Raw genomic sequence first — 13,718 nt, 5'->3', positions numbered from 1 at the left:
TAGGGGCTCACTAGTGCCTGGAGAACTCAAGAAATCAGAGCACCTGGGGTTTTTGAGGTTAAGAGGTTCAGAGGCTCAGGGCATTCAACATCTTAGGGTACTGATAACCTCACCTATTTCCTGAAAAAAGTCCATGATGTATTTCTCCCTCCCTCCACATTTCCTCGTGAATCCTCTTCAGTTTAGAAACAGTTTAGATATTGTATTGAAAGGAACACTAAAACCTGGTGCTCTCACTTATTACATGTGTGTGGTCTTTAGCAAATTATTTCCGTTTACCCTATAACTTTTTATGAAGTAGTTCATTTGGATGTCCTCTTAGAAGATCCTTTCCAACTTTGAGCTTGGGTGATTCTAAAAGGTTGATTTCTTCCATAGCTGCAGACATGGAAGTGAGAGGAATCATTGTCCCACTGAGGCAGCTGGATGAACCTGGACTTTGACTCAGGAAGACTAGAATGGCAGCTATGTGAGTGGACAAGAGCTATATGACTAGAGAGATTTAGGAGGTAGAAGAAAATTTGGCTACTGATTGGATAGACAGAATGAAGAGTTAAGGATAATACCAAGGTTGAAGGGAATAGAAGGATGGTAGTACCCTTTAACAGGAAGAAGTGTTAAGTTTGGGCAGAAAAGAATTTGAGATGAATAAAGACATTAATTTTGTAATATTCAAAAGGTAGATAGTTGTTCTAAGTTCAAATCCTACCTTAGACATTTACTATCTGTATTATCATGGGTATGTCACTTAGCCTCTCTCAACCTATTTCCTCATCTGAAAAATGGTATAATAGTAGTACTTTTCTTGTTGTATGGATTAAGTGAGATGAGATATAAAATGTTTTGCAGGGGTGGCTAGGTGGCGTAGTGGATAAAGCACCGACCCTGGAGTCAGGAGTACCTGGGTTCAAATCTGGTCTCAGACACTTAATAATTACCTAGCTGTGTGGCCTTGGGCAAGCCACTTAACCCCGTTTGCCTTGCAAAAAAAAAAAACCCTAAAAAAAAATTAAAATGTTTTGCAAACCTTAGATATTATTATTATTATTCTTACAGGTAACCTAGAATATTTTCATTAGAGTGGTAAGCACAGTCCCCTATATACCTTTCTCTGTTGTCCAGATTCTTATTTCTTTCATCCATAATTCCTGTCTTTGAAGTCAAAACTTAAATTCCAGGAGGGTGGGGAGGGAGTAGAGGAGAAGGATAGGCAGTGTTTGTAGGTATTGACCCTTTCTCTGAAGTTATCTGACCCCTAACCTTTACCATTCCTGCCTTCTTGGACATCATGTATTCTTTAAGAGCTTAGGGAAATATTAAAGGACGAAGAGAGAGCCTGTCCCTAGCCTGTCCTGGCTTGCTGGTTTGGCTTATTCTCAGAACTGACTTGCTCTTTTTCCTACCCAGGTTCTCTGATTCTGACCCTGACTTTTTGTCCCTCTCCCAGCTAGGATTCCTGTCTGAGTCTTGGTACAGACCCTGAGTCTGTCTTTGTCCTGGTTCCCTGTCCCTACCCCATTCTCTGATCTGGTACTCCGGCCTTAGACTTGTCCTGGCTCCTTTCCCCTGGCCTGTCCTGGCTATTCTGTCAGGTTGTTATGGTGATGGCCCAGGACTGGAATGCAGCTGGCCAGGCTTCCAGGGTTGGGAGGCTGAGGGAGGAGCAAGAGACAGGGTGGAACAGGGACCAATAACACTTTGCTCCCAGGATAGCCTGGAAAAGAAGTCCTTTCCTCTCTCCCTTCCTTCTTCTTTCCCTCCTTATCTCCCTTCATCCCCTCCCTCTCTCCATCCCTTTCTCACTCCCTTTGACCCTCCTTTTTTCTTTTCTCCCTCCCTTCCTCCTTTCTTCCTTTCCTCCCTTCTTCTTTCCTTTCTTTCCTTCCTCCCTTCCTCCCTTCCTTTTTCCCCTTTCCTTCCTTTTCCTTTCTCTCCATCCTTCTTTTCTTCTTCCTTTACCTTCTGGGAGAAGTTTCAGGGTTAGAGACGACAGTTTACAAAGCTCAGCTCCATCTGGGCCTGGAAAGGAGATAGAAAAGGTTGTGTCCAGTGACATCTGGACTTCAGGGAAAAAGTTGTGGGGGTGTCCTAAGGGGTAGGGCTAGCTTCTGTTTGCTCTGCCCCCTAGTGGACCTTTGAATCAAAGCAGTTTTTGACTGAACTCTATAGAGATGGTATTCAGTCCCAACTCAATTTTGCTCTTGAAAAGTGGGGAGCAGAAGTTTGTAGTGGGTTAGACAATGAACCCGAAATTGTCACTAGAGTATTGGGTGCCCCTACAATCTTAGAAGACGAATGGGAGGGGAAGCAGGTGAGGAGTTTCTATGGCATTCTGGATCCTAAAGAAAGAGATGAGTCTCCTTGTGGTCTGACCTTATTTTCCTTCCTCTCCTTCAAATATACACAACTATCTTCAGAGACCTCCTATGCTCACCTTCTTGATCTCTTTGAAGCACTGATGACCACTATCTTCTGGATTCTTTGTCTCTCTGTTTCTGCTTCTTTTCCCAACACTAACCACTCCTGGTTCTCCCCTTCCTTGTCTCGATCGCTTTTCAGTTTCTTTAACTAGTCTATAACCCCTAACCAAAGGAGTACTCAAGAATTTGTCCTGATTCCTCTTCTGTCATCCCTTTATAATAATTTAACTTGGTGAGAAGATCCCACGAATTTAATGGTCATAGCTATATAAATTATTTCCAAATCTATATAGCTAGCCCTAGTCTATCATCTGAGTTCCAGTGATGCATTATCAAATAACTACCTACTAGACATTTCAAATGGAATGTCCTATATGCACCTCAAGCTCAATACGTCTCAAACCAAACTCATCTTTTCTGCCCAAAACCATCTCCCTTTCAAACTTTCCTCTTTTTGTCAAGGGGCCATCAGCCTTCTGTTTCCTCAATTTCCCAACTTTAGTGTCATCCCTAACTCATCACTCTGTAAAGACAATTCGTTGCCAATTTTTCTTGTTTCTACCTCCTCAATATCTCTGGCACATATCTCCTCTCCACTTATACAGTTACTATCACAGTTCAGGTCCTCATCACCTTCTCACCTGGCCTATTGTAATACTTTCTAATTGGTCTTCCTATCTCAATGCATTCTATTGATGACCTGTTTTTTCCAGAATCAAATATAAGTTCCTCTGATTAACTTATTTTTTAGGGTTTTTTTGCAAGGCAAATGGGGTTAAGTGGCTTGCCCAAGGCCACACAGCTAGGTCATTATTAAATGTCTGAGACCAGATTTGAACCCAGGTACTCCTGACTCCAAGGCCAGTGCTTTATCCACTATACCACCTAGCTGCCCCTCTGATTAACTTTCAAAAGCCATCACAGTCTCTCCAACCTTTCCAACTTTATTGAACATCACTTCCATTTCTGAACTCTAATGTCCAGACAAATTTTTTTTTTTACCATTTTTTCACAAATAACAAAACATCTCTGTGCCTTTCCGCTAGCTATCCCCCATTCTTAGAATACTTTGTCTACTACTTCTGTTATCCCTGGCTTCTTTCAAGGCTCACCTCTAGTACCTCTGTCTTTTTCTTTTAAAAATAATATTTATTTTAAATATTCTTTTAAAAAATTTTTTGAGTACTAAATTGTCTCCCTCCCACCCATTGTGAAGGCAAGAAATGTGATATTAATTATTCATGTGAAATCATGCAAAACATATTTTCATATTGGCCATGTTGCAAAAAAGCAAGAAAAATATGCTTCAATCTATATTTAGATTCCATCAGTTCTTTCTCTGAAGGTGAAAGCATTTTTCATCATAAATCCTTCAGAATTATCTCAGATGATTATATTTCTGAGAATAGCTAAGTTACTCATCATTGATCATTGTACAACATAGCTATTGCTGCTTCTGTTCATCTCTCTCTCTCTCTATCTCTTATTTGATCATAAATTCTTCCCTACTCCATAGATCAAACAAGTAAAATTGTGCATGCTCCACTATTTGCTTATGATAATACCTATAAGATTATGTATCAATTGACTTGTATTCTTATAGATTTGGCTCAGTTCTCTTGAGAACTATCAAAGAAATTTGTGGTAAATTTTTTTCAGTTATGTGTGTTTCTTTCCATCCTTTCCCCCCCTTTTTATCCTTCTCTCTCTTTTCTTTCACCCTGTTCTTCAAAGCATTTTGCTTTTGACCAGGTCTCCTCCAATCTACCCTCCCCTCTATCAGCACATCCACTACCCCTCTTCTCTTATACCTTTTTCCTCCTAAATCCTTGAAGGATAAGATAAATGTCCATACCCAATTGAGTGTCTATATTATTCTATCTTTGAGTCAATTATGATAAAAGTAAGGTTCATGTATTGCTTGCCACCCTCCACATCTTCCTCATCATTATAAAAGTTTTTAGCAACTCTTTTATGTGAGAAAATTTAACCTGTTATACCTCTTTCTTCCCCCCTTTTCCTAGTGCACTCTTCTTCCCTCACCATGATCCCATAATAGTCAATTTACATCTGCACCCTCTGTCCAGGTATACTCCTAATGGTCCTATTAATGATAACATTTTTAGGAGTTATAGTGTCATCTTCCCATAAAGGAATGTCAGCAATTTAATCTTATTGAGTCCCTTCATGGAAAAAATTGCATGAACAAATGCTGAGTGGAGTGAGCAGAACCAAGAGAACATTGTTCACATTAACAACAACATTGTGAGATGATCAACTATGATGGATGAAGCTCTCACCTCTTCAGAGAAAAAAGGGGGGGTAGCTTGGTGGTGTAATGGATAGAGCACCCCACCTCGAGTCAGGAGGACTTGAGTTCAAATGTGACTGCAGACACTTAATAACTACTTAGCTGATACTTAACCCCATTGCCTTGCAAAAAAAAAAAAAAAAAACCAAAAAGAAAAAAAAGAAGGAAGACATTTGACCATATCTCTTCTTTATTTTTTTTGGGGGGGGGTTGTGGCAAGGTAATGGGGTCAAGTGACTTGCCCAAGGCCATACAGCGAGGTAATTATTAAGCATTTGAGATCAAATTTGAACTGAGGTCCTCCTGACTCCAGTGCCATTGCTCTAGCCACTGCACCACCTAGCTGCCTCTCTCTTTGTCTTTATAGAGACATTAGAGAATTTCCTCTTGGGTGAGAGCAGGAGAATTTTCATGAGCTATCTCTCTTGGTTTTAGTTGAGGTTCCCTTTAGTTGATTTTAGTTTCCCTTTGGGGAAACTCATTCAATCTGTCTATTTTTTTTAGTATAGTCTAATCCATATAACTTCTCTGATTTCTACTTTCTATTTGCTTTTTTACACTCCATATCTTAGCTCTGGGCATTTTCTCCGGCAGTCCCTCATGTCTGGAATGCTCTCCCTCCTGCACTCTGCCACTAATCTCCCTAAATTCCTTTAAATTCCAACTAAAATCTCATATTTTACAGTTCAGTTCATCACTGAACTTTCTTAATTCTAGTTCCTTAATTATTTACTATTATCATATATATATAGTTCACTTTGTATATATTTGTTTGCATGTGATCTTCCCCATTAGATTGTAAAAACCTTGGGGGGGGGGGGTGGAGTGGAACACTATTTTTTGTCTCTTTTTTGTATTCCCCAAACTTAGTACAATACTTAGCACATGGATACTTAATAAATTTTTTTTGTTGATTGGATAAATGGGTTTATAAAAATTCATTACTGTTATAGTCTTTTGTGTAACTAGCATTTGGTAGGAAGAGGCTGAGGTATGACAGCTAAAATTTACATTCTCCCTTTTTTTTTTTTTTGCAAGGCAATGGGGGTTAAGTGACTTGCCCAAGGTTACACAGTTAGGTAATTATTAAGTGTCTGAGGAGGAATTTGAACTCAGGTCCTCCTGACTCCAGGACCCATGCTCTATCCACTCTCTCTTTTAAAGAAAGTGGCCAGGGAAGTTGTCCACTCTTTTTTTTTTCTGACTTTTGAACCTAAAACTTCATGACCATGGAACAACAATATTTAGTAAAAGATAGGACAGCTGGGTAGTGCATGTATAAAAGTACCCAGCCTGAAGTCAGGAAGACTCATCTTCCTGAGTTCAAATCTGTCCTCAGAAATTTACTAGCTGTGTGACCCTGGGCAAGTTATCTAACCCTGCTTGCCTGAGTTCCTCATCTGTAAAGTGAGCTGGAGAAAGAAATAGCAAACCACTCCAAGTATCTTTGCCAGAAAACTCTAAATAGAATGATGAAGAGTCAGACATAACTGAACAGCAATAATCCTCTTGCTCAGAGAAGAATTCAGTGACCATTTTTCCTCCTTTCTAGGCAGTAATCAAAATCAACTTTGGAGAAGAATAGACAAGAGATATCTATCAATGTTTCCCCTAGAGCTGCTTATCTATGTGTTTATAAATCCCATGTGGATATACATGTCTTACATGGATAAACATATACCTTATATACAAAAAGTACTGCTATAAATATTATGGCATGTAAAGGACTCTTCTGCATTTTGTTTTCTTGAGATATATGCCAAATTTTAGAATCTTTGCATTAAAAGATAAGACAAGTAAATTACTTTTCTTATGTATATGCAGATCTGGACAGCAAAAACATCAGTGTATCAGCAAAATTATCTTCCAAAATTACCAATCTTGACTATTTCAATCATTTATTGACTTTGAAAATTTGATGGGTAAGAGGTAAAATCTAAGACCTAAATTAATTTACTTTTTCCTTATTAATGTTTTGTGCATTTTTCCATATAGTTGTTGATAACTTGTTTGAATTTCTTTTTTGAGAACTGAATTTTCATATCTTTTGACTACCTATTCAGCAGGCTCATTATCCTAACTTCTCTACCCACCTGCCCCTGGGGTCCTACCCCATGCAAATTAGGCTCACTTTTCCTTAAAAGATATTGAAACCTTCCTTGAGTCATTCTTTGCCCAGAGGACAAAAGGATCAGATTATTGATATCACTCCTTCATCTCTTATGTATGAAGCAATCATAAGAACCTCTAAGGAGCTTAGAGACTTGCTTGGAGGATCATGATGGATAGCACCAACAAGGAAGATTTACTTAGCTGAATCAACTCCATGTATCCTTAATCTCTATCCTTGTTGAATGGTCTTCTCATGCTATGGCTAAGTAAATCTCTTTTTTGTTAACTGTTGAATGATGTAATGTATAAGTGTCTCATTTACTTTTTTTTTTTTTTTTTTAGATTTTTCAAGGCAATGGGGTTAGGTGGCTTGCCCAAGGCCACATAGCTAGGTAATTATTAAATGTCTGAGGTTGGATTTGAACCCAGGTACTCCTGACTCCAAGGTCGGTGCTCTATTCACTGCGCCACCTAGCCATCCCTACTTTTTTTTTTTGAGATAGATTGAAATTTACTGGAGATTGAAGTTTACTTGAATGCATAGTAGCACATTTTTTCTTTCAAATTACATTTTGTAATTGAGTTTAGTAACTTTCCTACATTTCTCTCTTTTCAGTTGTTTAGTTGTAGACTATGTATAAATCCTATAATATACATACATATAAGAGCTTTAAGGCAGAATAGGGTTTTTCCCTAATGCTTTTGAGGTTTTTTTCCCCCCTAGTTTATCCGTATTTTTTAGGCTTTCAAGATGGTTTAGTGTAGCCTATGACAGTGACTGGATATGTAGCCTTTCCTTTTCTTTAAATATGGTCATATCTTTGATCTTCCTTGCCCCTTCCTGGTTGTGAAAATTACAGTTGTGATCATCTAAGAGCATGACAAGGATTAGAAGTGATCCAGCGGATTACATGGCCTATAGAACTGAAGGGGAAACTTGATGAACATCCGCATGGACTACATCTAATTTATTTCTGAATTAAAATCTAAGCCAAGAGACTGGCATGAATCAAGCTCATCTTAAACCAACTTATCTGTTCTAGAATGTTTTAATTATATATTTGTACTAATGTTCTATATATATTATATATATGTACATATACATACACAGATATGTTTTTTTCAGTTATGTCTGACTCTTTATGACCCTCTTTGGGGTTTTCTCTGCAAAGATATTGGAGTGGCTTGCCATTCCATTCTCTGGTTTATTCAATTGACAAGGAATTGAGGTTATTTGCCCATAGAGCCAAATGACTTGCCCAGTGTCACACAGCTGGTAAGTGTCTGAGATTAGATTTGATTTCACAAAGATGAGTCTTTCTGAATTCAGGTCTGGAGCCCTATCCACTGTGACTCCTACCCTATATAGATAGAAATATATCTACATATTTTAGATATCCCTTATCAGAAGTATGAGGTACAGAGATTTTTTTTCTTGTCTGGTAGTTTTTTTTTTCCCCAAATTCTATCTCATTTATTTTGCTCATGCAAAAGCTTTTAAATTTGTCTTAAATCAAGGTGGGGTAAGGGTGCAGAGAATGACTATGAACAAATCCTATGTGCCCAAAGAGCTGAGAGGGTCTCAATCTTAAGAGAAAATAAAAAAAAATCTTTAGAGAAAGATGTCTTTTAACTACTCCCCCCAGAAGCCTATATGTGGACTCCATACCATTATGACATCATTCCTTGAGACCTATAATTGAGAAGTTGAGTAGATATACTTAGTTTAAAATGGGAGACAGTAATCCCCAGGGATGATCTGTCAGGGTTGCATAGACAACGTCTCAGTTATAGCCTAGGGCAGAAAAAATAGAGGCAAAGAAATAACAGTCACCTCTAGATCATGCTGAGGCACTGATGTCCAGTTGAGGTAACATGGGGAGTGAAGCACTGGAATTAAAGGAGAAACAGGGAAATAAGGTGAACACCTTCCTCTCAGGTTCTCAAGAGAAGGTTATGATGCTCTCAGTAAAGCTAGAGCATCTACATGGAAAAGAAAATAATATAGCAGAGTTTGCTTTGAAGGCCAACCTAACTTCTTTCTGTGAAAGACTTGGTATATAGTTTTCTTCCTATATTAGGCAGACAGAATAACTATTTGGGATCTGACTAGTCTTCCTGAGAAACAATTGGGGATAGCAGCCATTTACATAAGGATGTTGAGTATGCTTGTTACTTAATTCAATTCCCTTAATATTTACTATGCGTATGGTTTTATTTTTTTAGTTGGAATTTTATTTTATTTTTCCAGTTACATGCAATGTTTTTTCAACACTTATCAATTTGCAAATTCATGAGTTCCACATTTTTCTATATCTTCCCTTCCCTCCCTCTCCCCACCCCATGATGGCAAACAATCTGGTAAAAGTTGTATATGGACAATTGTGTTTACATATTTCCATCTAAGTTATGTTGTGAAAGAAAAATTAAAATTAAAGGGAAAGAAAAAAATCATGTGAAAGAAAGGGAAAACATAAAAGAAGTTTCAAAAAAGTGAACATAATGTGCTTTGCTCTGCATTCAGACTTCATAGGTTTTTTCCCCCTCTGGATGGCATTATCAAGAGCAGGTCTCTCAGGATTGTCCTTGATCTCTGAACTTATGCATATAATTTCAATTAAATATCTTTGCTTTGAATTAATTTATCATCTGATTTGGTCTGATGTGAAGATGCATCAGTTGGGGCCTAGAGCCATGAAGTCAACAAATGTTTATTGAACACTTGTTGTTCCCTGTATATTTTCTGCCTTCAAGGAGTTTACAATTTGATGGGGGAAATATGTAAATAATTATACATATATGTAAGTGATATACAGGATTACTTGGAAGTTATCTCAGAGGGAAGGCACTAGTATGAAGAGTGACTGGGAAAAACTTAGTAGAAGGTAGAATTTGAAGGTGGCACTTGAAGGAATTCAGGAAAGACAGAAGGTAGGTATGGGGAGGGAAAGAAAATGAACAGAGGTACAACCTAGCCAAAGGCATGGAGTCAGGAAATGGAGTATTTTGGGGGGAGAATAGCAAGGAGGCTAGTGACACTGAATTATAGACTTTGTAGAGGGGAGTAAAGTTTAAGAAGACTGAAAATGAAGGAAGGGGGGCAGATTATGAAGGCTATTTAAAAGTCAGAGAGGATTTTCTATTTGATCCTGGAAATAATAGGTGAGCCATTGGAGTTTATTGGATAGGAGAGCGACACAGTCAGATCTGTACTTTAAGATCATTTTGGCAGATAAGTGAAGGATGGACTGGTGTAGGGAAAGATCTCAAGCAGAGAAAGACTAACTAGAAAACTATTGAGACAGTGCAGGAGTGAGGTGATAAAGGTCTGCACTAGGCTAACAGTGGAATCAGAGAAAAGAAGGAGGTGAGTAGAAAATATGTTGTGGGGCGGCTAGGTGGCCTAGTGGATAAAGCACTGGCCCTGGAATCAGGAGTACCTGGGTTCAAATCCAGTCTCAGACATTTAATAATTACCTAGCACACGGCCTTGGGCAAGCCACTTAACCCTGTTTGCCTTGCAAAAACCTAAAAAAAACATATGTTGTGAGGGTAGAATCGATAAGACTTGGCAACAGATTAGATATGGGGGATGAGAGAGAGTAAGGAATAGAGGATTACACCTAGGTTGGGATCCTGGATGACTGAGAGCATGATAATATCCACAGTAATGGAAATTAGGAGTATGGGAGGGTTTGGAGAACACACATAATTTGTTCAGTTTGGGACATAATAAATTCAATGGAATGTCCACTTAAAGATTCCTAAAAATTGGATATATAAATTGGATGACTGGAAATCAGGAGAGAGCTAGGACTGGATAAATGAGTCTGAGAATCAAATACAAAAAATAATAATTGAATACAAGGGACCTGATGAGATCGCCAAATGAAATTATATAAAGGGAGAAGAGAAGAAGACCCAGGAGAGAAGCCCTGGGAGTTCCACCTGGTTAGTGTATAAAATCCAGCAAAAGAGAATGATGAATAGTCAGATAAGAACCAAGAGAACCAGGAGAAAGTGTGCCATAAACTTAGGTATATCTGTGCAGAGGAGACTCATCAAGGGGGTTCAAGGCTATATTTGTGTAAACTCAGTAATTTTTCACACATAATAATGCTTCTAGAGCATTGAGTCAAGTTTAAACTGCCTTTCTATTACACTGAAATTATTTTCCTTTTACTGAATTCTTGTACATCAAATATTTAAATGGAGGGCAAAGCCAAGATGATAGAGTGAGGGTCAGACTTTTTTGCCTTAGTTTCTAAGTACATCTTCTCTCCAATAACCTAGAAAATGTGTCCAACATGATTCTGAATGGGAAAGCCAAGACAAAGTCACAATGAGTCATTTTTCTAGCCTAGGGCAGCTGAGGAAGCTAGACAGAGAGGTTTGTGGACATTGGGGGAGGGGTTGGCCAGAAGGCTGTGGCAGCAGTGGTGGCAATGGCAGGGAGCATTCCAGTTGTAGCCAGGATTCATTAAGGGAGCTGAGCCTAAACAACAAGGCAAGAAGCTCAGAGGCAGAAAGAGAAACCAGGGGACCCCCTGAACTGGGAGTACGAATGGGTGCCATCTGGCAGCTTTGTCACACATTATGCAGTTCTGGGACACAGATCCAGAGCAGAGAGGGGATCAGCTGAGTACTGAGTGCAGAACGAATTCCAGAAACATTAACTATGTTGTTCTAACCCTAGGAGCAGAGCAGCATTCAGTTTTAATTTTTACCCCAGTATATAATACTGCTATAGCATAACCAGAGCAACCAATAATAGAGAAAAGCAGTTCAGTTGCACTGAACCTGCAGAATCTCCCATTAGGCTGAGGAGTCCAAAAGCAGTCTATTGAAACTCAGCTCTTTAACAAGCCAAAAGACCTGACTTGCAGAGTTCAGATCAGGAGGACAGTGAACAGACCTTTCATCAGATTACATTACTTTGAAAGCACTGAAAACATTGCAGGTCCCAGACTGAGCTGTGAAAACAGCAGAAGGGAAGGCATTATAGCCAAAGGGCTATTAAAATTGTGCATAACCTTTGACCAAGTAATATCCTAAAGAGATCAAATAAAAAGGAAAAGGGCTCATATGTACAAAAATATTTTTACAACTCTTTTTGTGTTAGGAAAGAAATGGAAATTGAAGTATCCATCAATTGGGGGATTACTAGAAAAGAATGTGATGGAATACTATTGTACTGAAAGAAATGATGAGGGGGGATGGTTTGAGAAAAACCTGGGAAGAACCGAGTGAACTGATACAAAATGAATCGAGAATTTCAGAACAATCTATATGGTAATAAGGAAGGAAAATCAACTGTGAAAGCCAGTAATGAACATAAGCACCAAAAAGACCCACCATAGTTCCCTTTGAAACTCATAATTTAAAAATGCCATCTACCTTCAGACTGAATACTCAGATGGACTCAAAGTAGAAATTAAAGCAAAGTATTTTTCTTGAGTTTTTTGGGAGGGGAATTCTTGCTATTTACAAACATGGCTAATGTGGAAATCTGTTTTACATCTATATGTTTATACATATATACATTATATATATATATAATAGTATCATATTTCTTGCCTTCTCAAGGGACAGGAAAAGGAATAGAAGGATAGAATGTGACACTAAAAGTAAAAATAAAGTTAAAATAGTAAAAAGTAAAAAGCTAGATACATTTTAGGAAATAAGTTAATTGAAATAGCTCTTAGGATCATTTCTATCATGGTTCAATAGCAGCAGCAGAAGAAGGAGGAGGAGGAGGAAGAAGAAGAGGTTGGTTCTTGTCTATTATTGAAGAAGACTAAAATGAATCACTATGTTAGAGATGTTACATTATATTTGACTGTGGTTAATCAGACCAATCTGAGCTTGGAATACTCTACTACTTGTAGCAATCCATGTGAACACTGGGGGTGATTACTCTAAACTTACATCTATCACGCTTTCTTTGACTTGCTTCAATTTTGCCTTTCTGATGAGGACTTGTCATGTTGAGGAGTCCTGTGACAGTGTATCCCATGCTGCACAATCAATTCCAAAATTCTTAAGAGAGACCTTCAGGGTGTCCCTGTATCATTTCTTCTGATTCCCCTGGGAATACCTGTGTGAGTTCTTCATAAAATAGTCTTTTTTGCAAGTGTACATTTGGCTATCAAACAACATAGCCAGTCTATCATGCTCTTTGTAGTAACATTTGGATGCTTGGCAGTTTAGTTCAAGAATGAACCTCAGTGTCTGGTATCTTCTTCTGCCAGGTGATCTTCAGAATCTTCCTAAGATAATTTAAATCAAATGATTCAATTTCCTGACATGGCACTGGTAGAATGTCAGGCTTTCACAGGCATATAGCAATGAGGTCAGCAATAATGGCTCTGTAGACCTTCAGTTTGGTAATCAGTCTAATACCTATTCTTTCCCATACTTTCAGCATTTCCCAATTACTGAGCTAGCTTTGGCAATGGGTGTGTCAATCTCATTATCGATGTGTACCTCCCTGGAAAATATACTGCCAAGGCAAGAGAACTTATCCACAGTATGCCAAAAAAGAGAAGGAGAGAAGAAGGAGAAGGAGGAAAAGGAGAGGAGGAGGAGGAGGAGAAGGAGGAGGAAGAGGAGGAGGAAAAAGAAGAAAAAGAAGAAACAGAGGTCCAGACCAGACATCCCTTTTCTCCAGAAGTGAACAGAACCCAACACTAACATTAAGTCCAAAGTCAAGAAGTAAATTGTAAGAAAGAGAAAACAAAAACAATATAAAGAGCCTGATTGGGGTGGCTAGGTGGCGTAGTGGATAAAGCACCGGCCCTGGAGTCAGGAGTACCTGGGTTCAAATCTGGTCTCAGACATGTAATAATTACCTAGCTTTGTGGCCTTGGGCAAGC

This window comes from Macrotis lagotis, chromosome 1, assembly GCF_037893015.1.
Source record: "Macrotis lagotis isolate mMagLag1 chromosome 1, bilby.v1.9.chrom.fasta, whole genome shotgun sequence".
Taxonomy (NCBI): domain Eukaryota; kingdom Metazoa; phylum Chordata; class Mammalia; order Peramelemorphia; family Peramelidae; genus Macrotis; species Macrotis lagotis.
This window is presented reverse-complemented; position numbering follows the sequence as displayed.